The sequence below is a fragment of the Mandrillus leucophaeus genome, unplaced genomic scaffold (genome assembly GCF_000951045.1).
Source record: "Mandrillus leucophaeus isolate KB7577 unplaced genomic scaffold, Mleu.le_1.0 Scaffold424, whole genome shotgun sequence".
NCBI lineage: Eukaryota > Metazoa > Chordata > Mammalia > Primates > Cercopithecidae > Mandrillus > Mandrillus leucophaeus.
In genome coordinates, this window is record NW_012104521.1 from 1840455 (window position 1) to 1854270 (window position 13816).

Below are 13816 nucleotides of genomic sequence, written 5' to 3' on the forward strand. Positions count from 1 at the left end.
TTCCTTCCTTCCTTCCTTCCTTCCTTCCTTCCATCCTTCCTTCCTTCCCTCCCTCCCTCCCTCCCTCCCTTCCTCCCTTCCTTCTTTCTGCATGTCTATATAGTCAACAGATTTTTGAATACTTATTCTATGAAAATCCAAAAACTTCTGCAAGTAGGACATGTAAAAATATAATATTGCAATTTAACTGTCTGTAAACAGAATATTTTATATAGTCTGAATTATAACATGATGGGAAAAATATCCCATAATGATAGGGAGAAATGCTCAATATTAGTATCATTTGTCTTCTGTAAATATAGAGGAGAATTTGAATCCGTAAGGGTATTTTTTCATTGAGTAATATTGATCATAGTATAAAAATGTATGATAGATTGAAATTACATCTTCTTCCAGGTTTTCTAGTGGCCTAAAGGACCAATACTTTCTTGGCTATCTTAAAATATATAGCAGCATCTTTCCTGAATGCATTTGCTTCTCCCAATGTGTAACATATTCATATGCTGGTATTTATTAAAATAAGCTTGCTGTCATTTATGGTGCAGATGTATGCCAGTTCCCTACCAAGGAATCCTTCTCCACTCTCCCAATTGAATTTGTACACAATTATTTTCATTTCTGTTGATTCAAAAAAGATGCGGAAGTGAAAATAGTAAAAATAGATGTGTTCAGGCATTTATAATCTATACATTGAATTTGTGATTTGAAACTTCAAGTATCAATGTACAGAAATTAAGAATTGACTATGGAGGAGACAACCCAACCACAGTCTGGATTATTTTTCAAATGCTTTAGGTCTGGCAAAAACTAAAATGTTTATTGCCAAGCCCTTTTCCTCTTAATTTTAAAAAATCATGTGTGTTTCAAGGGAAATTTAATCCACATGTTTCTGATTCATTTGCACTCAAGTTGTCAAACTGTTTTGTAATCACAGTTCTCTATCTTTTTCTTTCCACAGAAAGTTGAATTTTTCCAAGTGTGCATAAACAATAACCTCTCAGAAGAATAAATTGAATTTCAAATTTAGAAATCAGGGATAGGCAAAAATGTGTATATTTCACCTGTTCTTGGAAAAGAAAAATAGTTTTGGGCTTTTGCCCCTGACTTAAAACCTTTTGATGTAGACATCACTTGTCCTTGGCAATATGCAATTCTTCTCTCCAAGGAAAAGTATATTTAGAGTTCAAAATATACAGTAGAAGGTGCTAAATGACCCATGAAGCAGGAGGATTCTAAGTCTTTAAAATTACAAGTAAATATGACCACAAATAATATTAGTTTTATAGCAAAAACTTATTTTAAACATTATAATAGTCACAACTGGGTTTATTTACAACTCTTCATCCCTTGAATATGAGCTTAACAAAGTGAAAGTGCTAGCTTTGTTGGCTCCGAATATTTATCTTAAATGAGTTTAAATTACAAATAGAAGAATTTACAGGGGGAAAACACTTTTTTTAAAAGCTTTTGTCATCTCTGAAAAAAGCTCAGAATTACCACATTTACATATTTTTCTTATAAAACATTCTGTGGTGAGCGTTCAAATACTAAAGCTTACTATAATAGAATGTTCCATTTGGAAACATTAAGAACTTTTGTTTTATGATAATTCTACAATAGTTACTCCCATTTGGATCTCTTAGGAAGTGCTAATTCCAAACACTTCCTTCTTTATCATGACATCAAACCATTTGGACTGCTTATTATCATGTACCCAGTAAAACTCAATCTGTTGTGTTAATTAGTTATGTAAACACATTTTATAATTGTGGAGACAAAGCAGAACTAGACAACTGGGTAGGTGAGAAAAGATCAAAGATCTTTCTTAATAAATTGTTACGGTAATTAGTGTTTGTCTTGTACTTCTTCTCCAGGGGGTCTTTTAAACTCAAGCTTGGGAAACCTGCTTAGCGAACAAGGAAGCTTTTGGAAAGACAAATCTTACTAAGCTTTCAAAACTGACTTAAAATCAGTGGAGTGAGGAAAAAAAGGAATACAAGAAAGGGAAGATAAAAAAGACTGTGAATTCCTCTGGGGGAGTCTCTACTCTGTTTATTAGCTTAAGAGTGAAATATGGAAAAGAACTATCACATCACATGTAGCCTATTTAGATACTAGACAACAGCTTTCCCTACCCACCACCGCACCAAGACGAGCTATGTATCGCTTTCTTTGAAAATAATGAGAGAGTACTGTAGTGTCTACACTTCTCAAAAAATGTTATTAAAAAGTACCTACATTTTAGGAAGATAAAGTCCTCCAGAAAATGCCCCACCCTCCCTCAACATTACCTGGGCTTCTTCCTGCTCCATTCTATCTAACACACCACCTACTTTACCTATATTCTTTGGCTGTCTTTTCCAATTAGAAAGCCCATGCATGATGGCAGGGAGTTTTGTCTAGTATTCCACCAGTTTGTTCAATGACTGACTGAATAAAAGAATGAATATACAGTAGTTTCCTAAACATTTTAGAAGCAGTTTGGGGTAATATGGAGTGGTTTCACCACTTACATGCTGTGGAATGGCCTTGAGCAATTTACTTGATCTTCCTGAACTCCGTTTACTTATACATATACCTAGGTTGTTATCTACTTTTCAGGGTTATGTCAAGATTGGAGATGATTTATGTAAACTGCCCAGCAGAGTGTCCAGCAGTTAGTAGATGCTCAGTAAACAGTAGTTGTTTTGTTGTTATTATTACTTTCCTCCACTTCTTGTTTATACAAGCCAAATAATATTAAGACTCTTGGATTTAGCATTATTTCTTTCTGTTTTTACCATACTCCTCTCTTTTTCAAGTTGTATTCATATTTTCTTAATTGAATAGTATGTTCTTTGTTGTTAGTCATCTCAAATATGAATCAAACTAATATAATAAATATTACGACAAAAATTTAATAATTTAAACAAATATAGTAACAATTTCCTAGAACTATTCTTTAACTTTCTCTTAAAATTCCCACACATTTGTAAATTACTAATCTTTCCAATTCCTACCTATAATATAGGTAGGGGTGGGTATTTTCGTTTCCAAGTATTCATATTCAAACCCCACGACAGAAATTATCCACTTTGCCCCAGGTTTTCAAATAAGATTTTGCATGCTTCCTCATAGCCTGGGTGGAGAGGAACTTGTTTCAGATCTGTATCTAGGATTTGCCTCAATTTGTATCTTTTATCTTTTAACTTCAGGTCTTGTCTCTAAAAGACAGTCCTCTCCTGAAATCTCCTCCATGAAAGTTGGAAGTATAGAAGAAAAGAGGATTAAAAAGACCAAGAAATTAAATTTCTAACATATCCTTCATCTGGCCAGATTTTCTGGCACCCTGCTTGTTTCACAAGTTCCCAGTTTTTATGAGATAGTAAACTTAAAACTGCTTTTTTTTTAAGCGTATTTTTAAAATAATACATTAAAAATAGTAATATGTTATTGTTTAGCAAATCTAGTATTAGAAATTATGAACAAGTGAAATTAAAATAAGTACAAATAATCTTTAATCTCACTATCTGTAATCTTTTTCTAGTATAAACTATATGTTTAACATCACAAAATATAGTATAGTATATATAGATAGTATTTTGAAATCTGCATTTTTTCTCTTTATAGTTTAGCATAAATATACTTTTCAACCGTTAAACACACAAGCATCATTTTAATAATATCATTGTTTGGACATATCACTGTCTATTAAAACAATCCTCTGTCTGTAGATGTGATGAAAAAATCTGTATATTTGAGCAAAAACTCAAAAAAACATGAAATTTTTGTGGTAGAAAACTGGAAAATATTTGGTAGTTTTATTTTGTTCTTGCCAAGTAATTCACATTAAATTCTTATTTTTTTTTCCTCTTTTCTCTCAGATAAAAACCTCATAAATGAAAACACACATAACAAACTAAAGGCCCATATTCATAACCTGGAATTCTGATAAAAATCTTATTTGTCTTTTTCACATTTTCTTTTCCATCAATGTCCAGCATGTTGCTACTCAAACAGTTCTTAATAAATATTAGATGAATAATTGAACAAGTGAACTTAAATCACATGCAAATACCATCTTATGAAATCTGTGATTGCAGTTTTACAAGCTTGTGTGTTTTTCCACTATGGGAATAAATGAACTGACTAAAAAGGTCCCTTTTAGTCTCTATCTCCTAAAGTGTCATTATTACCTATGGCCATGTCAGAGTTCTCCAAAAAGTGGGTCACTTGGATCAGAATTACCTGGAGTACTGGGAATAATTGCAGGCCCCTGGGCGCCATTCTAGACCAGCTAAGGCAGAATAATTAAATTTAAAGCCCAGGAAAGTCTGAGAACTACTTCTAGGTGGGGTCAGCAACCAACTAAATTTTGTATAACAGTCAGTTGAAGAAGTATAGAATGTGATGCACTTCCCAGCATGTGTGGAACTAATGTAGCATGGGGAGCAGAAATGGGGGAAAAAATCTCATTTGTGTTTTCATGAAGACAATGGCATTCCCTTTATGATGGTAAAGATCTAGTGAAGGTAAAGAAGTCAAGTTTAAAGCTCAGCTTTGTTTTGTGTGGAAATAATTTCATTGGGCAATTCTAATCAAGAGAAGAAAAATAAAATAATCTAGGTTCCTGAGTTTCTTTTCAGTCCTAGCTCTCTTTCTATCTGTGGTCTCTTACAAGATTCCAGTGAGAGCTATTAAGAAAAATGCCTATCCACTAGTCATAAACTGGAATCTAATGTATTAAGGTTGTTTTCTATACTTTTGGTATGCAATAACAATAAGACTTTTAGAGATACCTAAGTTTTTTAAGGTATTGTTCAATCTGCGAACACAATAATTACCTCACTCTGTCTAATCAGCTGAACAGAACCAAAAACCAATCTTTTTTTTTTTTTTTTTTGCAGGAAGATGTGAAAATTAATATGGCATGTAGGTGCTGTTGGTTCCAATTAAAATCAATATCTGTCCTGATTTGTGTCTCTTGTCTCTATGACAGCGAGGGGGCTGGCTAAGGGGATACATCTGCTCCTCTCTCCCAAAGGGGCTCAAAACAAGTGAATGACCTGCAGTGTTTATTATTAAGTTTTCAAAGGGAAAGTTGTTTTGGTCTAATTGAAGCAATAATACGAGAGAGGTTATTTCTGGTCAGTTCCCTGCTGTTTTCACTCTGGAGAATATATTCCAGGTGTTCATGTGCCACACTGCAGTGCAGTGCTGCTGTCTCTTGAGTGTAGGCATGCTAGTGCCAGTGGAGCGATAAACTAGCCTTAGCAGTTTAAGCCAGTCTTGGCCTTTGAGAGACACTTTTTTAGTTAACTTCACAGTAAATCAGATGGTTAATGATCACATTCATTTTCAAAAGTCCCAGCTCCCGTGCAATAAAGCAATGCGATTTTATAAATCTCAAATACATTAAACAAAATTATTTTATTTCCCTTTCCTCCAAGGGAACTACTATTCAGAGTAGCTGTGTCATGTTAATGTTTTCCTTTTAAGTCATTTTTCTTTCCAGATTAATTAATGGCTCATCTAAAGTAAATAAGGAGAAAAAATATTAAAATCTCTTTAATTAGTGAAAGCGTTAGCCATCATTGATTTATAACTGCCTGTTGTATTTCTGTGTTTGAAATATATATTCTAGCTCTGTGATTTTCAAATATCCCTGAGATGTCATAAATAGTATCAAGGATGATTGGTGAAGGGTATAGACTCTGTAACTGAATTTTGAATGTAAATGGAAATACCCAGTACATAATGTTTGGTTATAACTGGCCTGAGGTATATGTGACTGATAATTTCTAATAAAGGATAAAAGTTATCACAAACAACAGTTTGGGAATTTCAGAGGTAACATTCTATTTATTAGCCAACTCATATACATCATAATTTTTTATATTACTTTGATATATTTTTCTCCTCAAAATTTCAAAACTGAAAACAACATATTACTGAATGGAAGTTAATCTAAATTCTGTGAACCGTATGTGGTATTTACCCAAAATAGCTTAATTTCAGTTACATTTCCAGGTAATTCTTATTGGTAATTACAGGAACAAAGACTATTCTAAAGTTTGAATTAATCTTCTTTCTAGTTCCAAGAGGAATTTGTGATCTTGATTTTGCTTATTTTCATCTCTGAACCTAATATGAACCCACAGACCAAAACAGTCACATTAAGAATATGGGCTGGATTTCAGGCTAATCAGGGGAAATGCCTGGGGAGGGTGGTGGTGGTGATGTCTGCTGCTCACTCGCTTAATCACTCAGACTTTCTGAGTCCAGGATACTTCAAGAGTCTGAGTGGTAGTGATTTCTCAGTTCACATTCCCAGATGTACGAATCAAAGGGTCTAGCACTGAATGTCCTCAGAGGAGGGGCGGCCCTGGGATGAAAATAGTTCTGCCTCTCCAGAAAGGGAATAATGAGTGGCACCCAGTGTCAAGGGCATCATATTTATAAAGCACTTTGGGTTCTTTGGATAATATTCAAAATGTTTTGCAGAATGATTACTTAAGTATTTTCACTAACTCCAAGTAGAGGGCAGAAACCCAGCTCCGGTGGCTATCAGGCAAAGGAAGCTGACACGTGCATTCCTCTCATTATTCTTTCCCTGCCCTCCAAATACCACACACATAGCAACGGTCAATTACAGGGGAGCAGGTGAGGTGTGCAAATTAACACAGGAGAAAAGTGGTGAAAGTCGTGGGGGTGGGTTGGGAATGAAGAAGAAGAGGGACGGCAGGGGCTGCCTGGTCGGGAAGGCAAGTCACACAATGCCACTTAATAAACATGACAGTTAATAAAAGAAGATTTAAATTCTTGAACAGGAAATAAGCAAAAAAAAAAAAAAAAAAAAGAAACCCTGCTTGCTTCCATTCTGAGTGCTTCCAAAAGGGTGTGATGTTATGGTCTCATTCGATGTGATTGGTCCCAAACCAAAAAGAAGGATCCATTTTAATCCATAACTACAAAAGAAATCAATTACCTTTGTAACTGAAATGATTTAAGACAACAAAAAATAGAATAATGTTATTCTATTTCAGAGGCCATTGTCGTTAGTGTGCCTAGATTAGTTTGCTTATTAAAGGCTGCAGTTGCAGTGCAGAACTTAATATTTAGTAGTCATAGAACTCTCAGAGATGACGGTGAGATAAGAAGGGAAGTGTCTGTTACTCCCCCTATCCTTTGTAAAATCTCAAAGCAGATGATGCCAGAAACCATAGCAGTCACTGCCAATCTTAATAGACACTAATGTCTAAGCTTTACTAGATAACGTAGAATTCATTGTACTTTCAAAGTTAGCATCTTCAGTGATCATTTTAACAAGTTAAATAGTCAAATCCTAAAATTAGCTCATGAGTTCATATTGTTCTGTGGTGCAAGACGGACTTAAATCAATCAAGTCGTTTCTAAGATGAAAACTTGGAGGTACATTTGAAAGGTCCTTTGTTTTGCTTAAGAACCACATTTTCAACAATTGGAGAAGGATAAATCCTGTAGTGCCAACTGTGCCGAATATAAATTAATTTCTTTTATTTTTAAAGTGTTCTTCAGGATCATACAATAATTCTGAGTACTAATGAGCTTCAATTATCACTTTGTTGGAGACATTTCAAAGACATTTATAGCTGACAGAATGTGAGATAAAAGATCATTTACACTATTGTTCTTCAAAACACAAAGATGACTTTGAAGTATTTGTTTTCTTACAAACCTGCTGTAAGACATGGTAAATTACCTCATATTTTTGTTTTGCTCAAATAAGGAAACTGAGTCATAAACGGATTAATTCACTGTTAAATAAAATGCTTTGATCTCTTATGTTTAAAACAGCCATTTAATTATAAAGTTTTTAAAAAGCTGCTATCACTGACAAAATAATTTGTTGAGTAAAACAAGTGGCCTGAAAAAAAAAAGTGATAGAGCTTACAACAGGGCTTTGCGGCACACAAATGCACTAGCTTAGTAATTATGATAAGCTGGGTTTATGACTTTACCATTCTACTCTTCACAGTACTGTTCTTAGGCTGGTAGAGGATGAGTGACTGGCACAGCCTTGATTGTTGTAGATAATCTGCAGGTCGTTGTGTATCATCTGAAGCAGAGTTTGTGGGCATAAGTTAAGTATACCATCGCAGAAACTGTCCTGGAGTAGATAGAGACGACATTAATCTCATTTTTGTGGCAGGTGTTGCAGGTACTAATAATTCATGTTTGCATGTTTACTTCTTTGTTTTCGAGGTTTTGTAGCATATCCTCTTAGAATTTGAAGACTCTGAAGATCAAATTGCCAGACCCCTTGATTTTACAAACAAGAGCTGAAACCCATAAGGTCAATTGTTTTCTCTAACATCACATGTAAGTACATGGAGACCAAAGGCTAAAGTCCAGGAATACTGATTATATTATTCCATGACCCCAGGCTGTGCTAATAGTTGTATTTTATTTGATCTTTATGATATTCATGTGATATACGAATTGCTAGCTACACTTGTTTTATAAACTAGAGACATGGATCCAAGGAGTTGCATGATGCTCTAATTAAAGTCTAAAAGCTTATTAAGGACAAAATGTGGTTTGGTACCCAGGCCTTGTTCAAAATTTTAAAAGTCATGCAAAAGAGATTTCTACTGAGAACTATCTTACACTATTTCAATTTATCTGTGTATTATCTATTAAAGTCATTTGGAACAAGCACTATTTAATCCTCTTGAAAACATATAGAAAAAACTAATGTGGTTTGTTTTAAATTATAATTTCCAGTGGACTGAAAGTTTTCATTGTTGTTAATTTTGCACAACAGTTATTAATGGATGAACTAAGTTATTTTGCTTATGACTCATTTTGAGATCACAGACTTGAAGCTATCATTCTAAAATGAAACCATTAAAAAAGTTCCACTTTTGTTTTTAAACTGTTCTTTTGGCACATTATTTGTTTTGCTTTGCAAATATTCTAGATTGTTTACATTTCCTGGCCATGTGAGCATCCTTGCCACTCTCAATAAAGACTTTGAGACAATCTGACAGTCTGTTTATCTCACTGGTTGTCTGTCCTTCATTTATTCATTCCATGAATAGTTACTGAGCACCTTGTTTATGGCAGGCCCTGTTCCAAGAGCTGGGTAAAGAGTACTGAAAAAAATAGAAAAAGTGTCTGCTCTCCAGTTGACTTATGGTTGAGAGAGACATTGTACAAGTAAATTTATAATTTATTTGTTAAATTATTTTTAAAAAATAATTTGTGTTTGTTCATTGAAGAAATCAATTTATAACTTGTCAGGTGTGTCAACTGTAGAGGATGAAAATAAACCTGAGGAGGGGCATGGGGGTGCTGAGGAGGGAGACTGCTATTCTACACACAGTGTTCAGGGCAGGCTTCTATTGAGAACCTGAAGGAGACATCTGAGGGAACAGCACCTTGAAGAAACCGAGGTAGGATTGTGATTGGCATGTTCAAGGTAGAGCAAAACATGGGGAAAGTGGAGTTTGAGGTCACAAGGGGCCAGAACATACAGGGAGGGTCACATAGGCCATTTTAAGGACATTGAGTGAATGACAGGAGGAGTTACTGAAGTAGTTAGTACAGAGGAATACATTTAAGAGTTTATATTTCAAAAAGTCTGTGTTGATTTCTTTATGAAAATAAAGAAGTGGGTACAAGGATAGAAGAAACAAGGAGACCAGCTAGGAGATGACTGAGAAAAAAAATCATGCCATAAATGATGATGGCTTAGGGCAGGAGAGGTCATAAAACTCTGTTCGTATTTTGACAATAATGATGAGAGAATCTATACAAAGCTTTGATGTGGATTGTCGGAGACAGAAAAAAAAAAAGCAATGAAAGATACTTACAAGATATGTGGCCTGAAAAACTAGAATAGCATTGTCCTTTTCTAGAAAAAAACAAAACTGATAGAGGAACATTGGCGGGGGGCATATTAAGAAATTTATTTTCTGACATCTTATGTTTGAGATGCCTATACATAATTGGAGATCTTGAGAGTTGGATTATAGAATTAAGAATGGGGGATTGGTGTTTCATGAATGGAAATAATTATTTGGAACCCTTCTAGGTCAGGAGAGTGGACAGTGAGTATAAACATAGCAATTAGAGGATTAAGCCTGTGTTAAAGTAGGGAGATGAGGAAAAAGTTACCTAGAGCACGGAGAAGGAATAGCAATGAGAGAAAGGTGTGCTCTCTTGGAAGCCAGATGAGGCAAAAATTTTAGAAAACAAATAATTAATTGGATTTGCCTTCTCATTTGCTTTTTAATTAAATGTGATGTTAAAGAATTGGCTCAAAACAAACATCAAGATCATGCATTTTAACTATTTAACTAAGTATTGCACACTTGTAAAAATCGCTTGTTAGAAAAGATTAACAGGGAATTTATAATTCTCTACTCACAGAATTACCATTTGTATTTATTCTTTTTCAAATAATGATTGAGCATGAGAAGATTTGGTCTAATGCAATTTTGCATTCTCATTAAACAAGCAATACGGACTAACTCAATAGCTCTGAAGATTGATTTTCCTAGAAACACAGTGTGGTGGAGTATAAAGAACACAGGCTTTGGAGAAAGATCTTGTTCACAGCTTTGTGTGTGAACCCATGTTCCACAGACGTATGAGGTGGTGAAAACTTGGTCAAGTGCTTCACTTCCTTTCTCCTGCAGGGCTCACTCCCTTCCTCCTTAAAATGGAGATGTTGACACTTATCTCCCAGGATTACTATGAAAATTAAATGAAAAAAATAGGCAAAGCACCTAACATATTGTAAATACTTCATAATGACCTCTAAGTAATTAAAAATAATGACTTGTTTTGAAAGGATTGAATGGCATAGGAGCATCTTCTGGTAGAAATTCAGATTACCCTGATTGTGAACTATTTGTTTAGTGATATATATAGCCTCTTCTAGCTTATGGGATTTACTAAAAATTTTAAAGCAATTGTTTACTCTTTCTACCAGTTTCAACTCTGGGGTAAATAAATGAGCAGAATACGTCTTTTTACCCTCCTTTCACTTAGCTATTCAGGCAAAGTCTACCAACACGAGAAAAGTATTTTTTTTCTTCTGAGACTTCGTTCAACCCAGGTGGAAAACATGATTAAGAAAGACCTCCCTGAAACAGCTGTTGCCTTTAAGTTGAGAGAAATTCTCTGGAGAAAATATATTTTTGAAACATACAGTAATCTTGTGACCATTTTAAGCACTCTGTGTGTACTCTCTCTAAACCTCTCTTCTGTGCAGTCCCCTGTGAATAAGAAATCTGAGTGGATGCTTCTCTATCTCATCTCAATCTCACAAAGCAATTGCAAAATAAATTCAGATGATGGATCTATAATCTATTATGAAATGAAAGAAAATTCATCTTCAGAAGAAACCCAAATGAAGAGATGATTCTAATTAGATCCTATTTGCTTATAATGGTGCTTTAAAAAAAAAAAAAAATCCCTGTGGTATATAACTTCCATTGTCACCAGGACACTCTATCAGCTGATACCTCTGCCCTCTCCAGGCCCCGCTGCACAGTCCACTGGGGACCAGACCGGGGTCCCCTCAGAGCTTAATACCCCTCAGAGCTTAACAATGTGGAACCTCTTGCCTAGAGACATAGCTTTGGTTATTATTATTACTATTATTATTTTTTTTTTTTTGAGACGGAGTCTTGCTCTGTCGTCCAGGCTGGAGTGCAGCGGCACGATTTCGGCTCACTGAAAGCTCCGCCTCCTGGGTTCACGCCATTCTCCTGCCTCAGCCTCCCAAGTAGCTGGGACTACAGGCTCCTGCCTCCACGCCCGGCTAATTTTTTTTTGTATTTTTAGTGTAGACGGGGTTTCACCGTGTTAGCCAGTATGGTCTGGATCTCCTGACCTCGTGATCCGCCCACTTCGGCCTCCCAAAGTGCTGGGATTACAGGCTTGAGCCACCGTGCCTGGCCAGCTTTGGTTAAATTTAAAATTCTCTTTTCTATATCCTAAAACCTTGGTCTTACTGTTTCCGGTGTGCTTTTAACCAAAAAGATCAAAGATAATGAAGCCTAAAAAAATCTAAAGTAGACGTCAAGCATGGAAGGGAAGAATGTTCTCCTTCCAATCCAGGTTAGACTAGAAATAAATGAGGAAAAAAAAATGAAAGTTTCATGAAAAAAGAGGCAAAGAATTGCTTCAATTGTCAATCCTCAACAGCTTAATTTGAAGTTTACACAATTTACTTGCTATGTGTTAAAAAATTAGAATGGATTGCTACATTTGGAGTGGAGGACTTTTTATTTGACTAAATGCAACATTATTTTAAAATGTTTTAAAAGTTAACATCAGTGTGTAATAATTAAAATATGTATTAAGCATTAATACATAAGAAATATTTCATTAGGGAACAAAGAGGTAATTAATTGGAGAAGAAATTATTTCTCCTGTTTTCCAATCAATAAGTCTGTGCCTTTCCTTCAACATTAAGTAAAATTAGAAATACATTTTGCATTCATGCTAAACAGATAACTTTTTAATTAAAAAATGTCCACTGAGTCCCTGCCATGTACAAAACTCTGTACTAAGCACAGGGATCATAACAAAGAATAAAACATAATCTTCTCATCAAAGGAGCCCAGTTTCTAGTTGGCTTGGACAAAGTCTCAAATGAACTAAGAAAAGAATCATGACAAATTAACTGCAAGACAAAATTAGGTGAACAAATCAAGGTGTGCAGAAGAAAAAGCAGGTATTATTGATGGGTGATCATAGACGACTGTTGCTGAGTTGCCTAAAATATCCTTAAACAGCTAGAAAATGAATTACTTCTGGTTAATGGAACAGATGAAGCAAAGCTGTAGAATTGTGAAATTTTTTATTTGTTCGCAGGACGAAGGCTACACTTGGGTGGCCAGAGCAGAGGGTCATTGGAAGGATAAAATAAGGTTGGAACAGTAATCTAGAGCTATCTGAATGTCTTCTGAAAAGTCTGAATTTAATTCTATAAAAACATGGAAAGCTATTTTGGGTAGGAGTGTGTCTAGTTATCATTAAGAAGAGATTGTTAGGACTATATATAAACTCATCGTCAGAAAAAAAAACTAATTTGCCATGTTAGCTCTAAATGATGAAGTGTAGATAATTTTTTTAGATATGGATTCCGTCTGCTCTGAATTCTTCCTTCCTCTTAAGATTTCAAACTGAATTAAATACTCTTTCCTGACATTTAAAGTTACTTCTGTTCCCAACAGGGATAGGAATACCATTGGCATAACGTTCTGTAAAATGTTTAGATACACTTGGCATCTTGTCTTGTCTGCAATGCATTTATTCTACAGCCTCTGTCTTTCCCAGTTTGGCTCACTGATCTATTTTACCTATAGTATATCCTATCCTTCATTCTTGGTACATTCTGCAATAAAACAAGTCTTCCAACTCAGGTTTCTTTTATTCTGCTGAAGTTTGGTATTCAGAGATCTTGGTGTTGATCTTGGCTCTTTGTCTGCCAACTATACCCTGGATCCAGTGCCCCTAATGCCACCAACCCAACATGTATATTGACAACTCTTCTTCTTGTCACTCTTTACTGCCAGGCTTGAAATTAGAGTTCTATTCCTGAACCCATACCAGTGACCAAGGCCTTGCTTCCTATGAACTAAGTGATCTTGGCGGCTTGTCATTCTACCTCATTTGTAATTCCTGCCCAAGTCCTATTGCTAATTGTTATCTGACTACATTCCAAGCTAATCTATGGATTAGCTAGGAGAGTTCTCTGGCTCTGTCTACTTATTGGATAACATCTTTTGACAAATCTTAGGTTTTTATTCCTTCTCGCATTTTCCCATTGTTGTGA